Raw genomic sequence first — 6000 nt, 5'->3', positions numbered from 1 at the left:
ATGTTTGCATGTGAGCAGCAAAGAGGATTAGCTACATCCAAAGCCCGAGTGCCTTTTCAGACCTGGCGCAGGGCGCAAGGTCAAGGACTCCGTGATCGTTTGCATGTGGGACAGGGAACATTGAATGCTGCGCTCCATTGTATAAAACAGAAACTCGAGCCGCTGCAGGTGTGCAACACTACTTTAGTACCTCTATGATATTGTATTTTCCCTAAACAGTCTTCTGTTGTATCCATGACAAAAGCTACAGGGTTAGTTCACCCCAAAATAAACGTTCTGTCATCGTTCACTCACCTTCATGTCTTCCAAACCTGGCTTAATTTGTCTTCTGTAGAACACAAAATGAGATGTTTCACTGATGTTATGGTTTGTGCTTTGTTATATCTCTGGGAACTGGGTCTAGGAACGTCGTCTGATTGGTTCCTGCAGGCTGATTGATGCTAGGTCCTGATTGGTGCACGGTACTTTAAAAAAGTGCATCATCACTTCCTCTAGGGACAGTTCTGAGCAGAGAGTTTTTGATTGTGTAGTGCAGAGTTTGAAAGAGTATTGCTTGTTTGCTTGCTGGAATTGAATATGGTTTGTATCTGAGGAACTTTGTTGGCGTATTTTTTGCCTGTTTCCTAACGCCCTTTCAATTTCGTTTGCCTGGCTTTGTAAATATACTGTAAATATTGAGTATTTGGGAAAGTTAGGAGTCTGACGCCACTTTTGTTTATTGTAAACTGTTTGATCTCTGTTTTTGGTTAGGGAGTTTTTGTTATTTTGTCCCGGTTAGCTCCTGAATCAAGAGTCCCAAATTAAGACAATAAATTCATCATTGTTCCCAATTCACTGCATTTCAGAGTCTTTCATGTTGCACCCTTTGCCCTAGATGGGGCGTAACGTGTAATTATGGGGTTCGCCAGTTGGCTAGACATTATTAGCCGAATTTATTTGTTTTTCTTTTTGCGTGGGAGGAACTATAGAGATCAAAATTCAAACTCGATAAATTTACGATTGCGCCCATGGAGGAGAATTTTTGAAAGATGTCGTAAAGACGATTTGTCGTTAATCGCGGATTTTTTTGGTATAGTTGTACCTAGAAGTGCGCTTAAAAGGGAGATTAACGCTGCCATCGGAAATTTACTTCCCACTTCTTAGGTCGTGATTACGAGCTCGTCGCATTCAAGTGCATTGTTGTCAGAAAGAACAGGAATCATGGAAGTTTTATTCTAGCTTATTTGGGAAAATCTTATTAAAGCCAAACTGACATGAAAATCATATAAACATTCACCGCCATATCTAGATGGAATTTAGGTAAAATGCAGGCTATTTTAGCTGTGTATAAAACATACAATATGCTTCAAATGATTATTGATATTTGCATATATGCACTAGCCTACTTTAATTACAAGATAAGGCGATGTATCTGTTGTGGATAAATGAATAAAGAATAGCAGCAGCAGCAATCGTTCTGCCATCCGCCATGTTTAAAGTTTGAGGCCTTCGCAAATCGCGCATATAAATTATGAAGCTTCCCAGTGGTAAATACGACTTGAAAAGGCCGTTCATGTCCACTTTTTAAATAGGAAATTCATATTTATGATAATTTTGAGAAGGCAGCATCAAGAGGCACTGCACATAGAGCTGTTCAAGTTGCTTTTTGTCAATGAAAATGTCAAAAAGCGCAAAAAAAATGTGTCCATATTTAATTTAGCTCGAGCTGTTCTTTAAACAAGTGTCTGTTGGAGCTTTGGTGAATCATTGAAAATAACAGACAAAGTCTTTGTGGTCATGATCAATGTAAACTATATGTCGTCATTTAAGGTTATTGTAGGACTTTTATGCAACACACTGTACAAAAAGAAACCTGTCATAAGTCTGCGTTATGGACACTCAAGTCAAGCGTATCTGTGGTAAATAAAGGATTTGTGTGATGCGGTTGACCTCGGGTCACGGGTGAAGTCAAATAGTGTTCCTTGTTGAATTAACGGCTTAAGACCCATTCAAAACAAGGACGATACTTATGAAAATAAAGATATAGGTCTAAAATTCATTCTATGTATGAAAGAATGAGTAAGTCCACACCACAAATACATTGTTAACGGTAACGGCACGTAAAAACTATTTTTGGAATCACTTTCAGAACGATTTTTTCCAGCTGATGAAGGATAAAAACATTGACAGCCAATCAGAATCCATCCTCGAGCATTTAAAGTGGCATATGACAAAACTGCAGCGTGTGCTAGACACTAATAGACAGAACAATATCGTCCACTGGTGTGGATGCTTATATAATTCTCGTTATCTTTATTGTTATCATTCTTGGTGTGACCAGGCCAAAAACCAGAACAGACTGACCTTATCGTGTGCTGTAAAAAGAGCACTTTTTTTTTTTTTTTTAGTTCTTCTCCAACTTCCTTATTTAAAGAGTCATGTCAGTTCAGGTTTACTTCCTCTCTTGCGACTTTGCCAATGACATCCATAAATTGCTCAATAAAACATTAATCTGTTAGTCAAACCATATAATAACATGTCCGCCTATATCCTGTTTTTCTGCTGACAGTGTGTTCACTCCAGTCAGATTAAATTTATGCTTAATGCGATTTGCTCTCGATTTGCCTAATGTAGGAGATGTTCCTATAGCTAGTAGAGCATGTCGAGGTCATGGGTTTGAGGAAAACTAGGGTGTGCATTTTAGATAATGTTGTCTGGTCTGCAAAATGCATGAATTTCTGAATTGTTTGTATAAACATTGTAACATAATCATGTAAAAATCATGCTTTAAAAAAAATGCCTGATTGAATCCTTTACAAAACCATTTAGGCATAAATAGTTGTTGATTTTTTTTAATAATCAATATTATGTAAATTGTTAAAGATGAAAATTGTTGTATTGAACCATTTGTAAAAACATTGTAACGTAAAGTGATGCATTAAGTTTTTTGTAAAAATCTGTGGCATTGAATCCTTCACGCAACCATTTTGCATAAATCGTTGCATTGAATTGTTAATAAAAACCTCTTTAATTATGCATTTGCATAATTTTTTTGCATAAATCATTGCATTAAAATGATGCATTACGTTTTCGATTATGTAAATTACATTGAATCCCACATAAAATCCTCTTTGTGTAAATAGTTGCATTGAATTTTTTTGAAAAATAAATTGTTGCATTGAATTAATAACCAGTAATAACCATGGTAACTTAAAATTATGCATTACGTTATTTTGTAAAAATCATGCTGACATAAATTATCACATTAAATCCTTTGTGAAACCAGTTTTGTGTAAATATTCACATTACATTTGATTAAAGAATTTTTATTTTAAAAAAGCATTCTTGCTTAAATTTTGATCAATCTTCAGATCATTCTTGCGTAAAGTGTCACACTGAATTATCTGTGAAAACATATTTTGTCACATCATCTATCATCTTACATAAGAATGGTTTTATGTCCGAATTATGCGGTAATTCACAGTGCATGAGACTTGCAAATATTGCAAATTAAATGTTACCATTTAAGGACAAAAACGTTATACAGTACTTGAGACACATGAATGGTGTCAAATGACTGTTCAGCTGCTGGTTAGTGGTTAAAGTTCACACTTGTTATGGTTGTTAACAAGGCCATATTTTAATGTTTAGGTTTCTAAATATGGGTTAAACTTTGGTAGCCATATTGTGATCAGAATTAACTTTCGAAAGATCCTGCCATCTCTTGTACACGAAATAATTATCATCAAGTCTTGAAAACACTGATGGTTTTACTGTTGCAGCAACTCATGTAAGGAAACAGTGGGCGTTACTGTTTTTCACATACTGCTATCACATAACACTTTCATCTTTCTACAAAGCAATTGGAGAGGAAACAAAATTTTTTTTGGAATAGGAAATGTTTTTTTGTTGTCATTGTTTTTCTTTCCCTGTCTTTTCTTTGGCTGCAAACGTGAGGAATTGTGTTGCAAAAAAGCTGCTGAAACGTTGTGAGATTCTAGAGTGAACGTGTGAAAGCCCTCATCAGTAAAGTTTAGCGAAACTGCTAAATGACTTTCATGTAAACATGTTTGACGACAAGCGTTCGACTTCCTCTTTTCAACTTCCCTTGTAGACCAGTGGAAAACTACTGAGCAGTTTAGCAAAACAGACAAGCATTCACATGTTTCAGACACTGTCGCTCTGTGGAGATCCGCTTTCTGCACGATACTAGTCTTGCTGTACAAGAACTCTGTTGATTTTCACTGTAAAAATGTTCAGAAATGAGAATGTAAAAATGCTACAGGTTGTTAGGTATGCTAATTAGATAAGTTACCTGGCCATGGTATGGTTTATGGTAAGATTTAATGGGACAATACAAGTTTTTTTACTGTTTACTTAAAAAATTTGTGTAAAAGGTACAAAAAAGAAAACAAAAATTAATTACCAGGGTTAAAATCTTTTATATTCAACAAGAAAACGGTTGTTTTTACAGTAAAAACAGTTTTACAGTTTTTTTTTTGTAGTTGCATGAAATTTTCCATAAAAGCAATCGTATTTAAATGGTTGTTGATTTATAGATTTTTTTTTGTACTAATCAATCTTATGTAAATTGACACATTGAATTATTTGTAAAAAAAAAATAAAAAAAAATAGGTAAATTGTTGCATTGAATTGTCTGTAATGCTATTCATAAACTGTCCCATTAACTGCCAGTATACATAAAAATGCACGTGCATTTCCAGAAAACTATTGTTAAAATTAAGATTTTGATAAGTTTTTAGAATATATGGCCAAAAACTCTACAGGAACTTACCGTACAAGGTCATTTTACGACCTCATGTTTCACTATCTGGAGGTTATTAGTACATTTTTAGGTATACAAAGCAAATGTTAGTATGTTAAGTAGATTTTGTAATGAAATAATGAAACTGTGAGCTGTATGTAATAATAAGCTGTATATATTAATACACAAAATGTCATATACTTTCTAAATTTACAACAGTTTTTAGTCAGATTTGAGGAAAAGAAACAATATTTATGATACAAATTGCTGTTAGAATTTTGCTGGATTGAAATTTGGGAAAGTTTGGTCAATCGTTTCGGAGATTTAGATTGTATGAATTCTGAATTGTATTGAATTGAATAGAATTGAAATTCGAATTCCTAATGATTGCATAGAAAATTTGGCCAATTTCGGTAATGCATCAAAAATAAAAAAAAAAAATAAAAAATAAAAAGGTTAATCAAAAACCTAAATCGGACTGATAACAATAAATCTAAAATGACAGCTATTTTTGGAGCTGTAATTATTTTTCTTTGTTCAATTCAAACTGACGCGATTTGCACTAAAATGATGCAAAAACATTCACACGGCATGTTTGCATCCCAAGCGGAGTCACTCGAGGTGACAGACGGATGATTCTGATCACCTGAGGCAATGAGCCAAGACTGCCGATGTGACACGAAACACGAAAGAGAAAAAAAGTGATCTTGTGATCAAATGAGAGAAGTGAGGAGTGGTGGAAAATTACAGAAACTTTAGTCAGAGGCCAGAAGCTGTTTTGATACGCGGCGAATGCAATGCTGCAAATCGGGGTGGGCAGCGTCTTAATTCAGTCAAGCTGATGTAAACACGGGCCAAAACACGGGCCATAATCACAACAACCGCAGCAGGACGTCCTGCGGTGACAGAACACCAAATCAGCCATTGAGTTGTTTACAGTCAATTTAGGGTTGTATTAGTGCTTTTCCCCCTGATATACACAAACAAAATTGAAACCACTTTGCCGAGCGGTGCATTTTAGCTCAATTGTGTGATTTATCATGCCAAATTTTAGTTTTAAAGTCTGTACAATTTAATGAATGGTTTAGCTTACAGAAGTAACAGTCCTTACATCAAATATTGAAATGTATAAGCTGGCTCTTCTGCCTGAATGAGACTCTTTGTAGGGTTTCTGTTACCAATGGCCTACTTATTCAGACAGCTGATATTAAAGAAGAGATGTTCTTGCGTGAGGTTCAGGTAAAGGCTGTCCAGCT

The sequence above is a fragment of the Scardinius erythrophthalmus genome (genome assembly GCF_964197995.2).
Source record: "Scardinius erythrophthalmus genome assembly, chromosome: 14".
NCBI lineage: Eukaryota > Metazoa > Chordata > Actinopteri > Cypriniformes > Leuciscidae > Scardinius > Scardinius erythrophthalmus.
Note: the sequence above shows the minus strand (reverse complement) of the source record.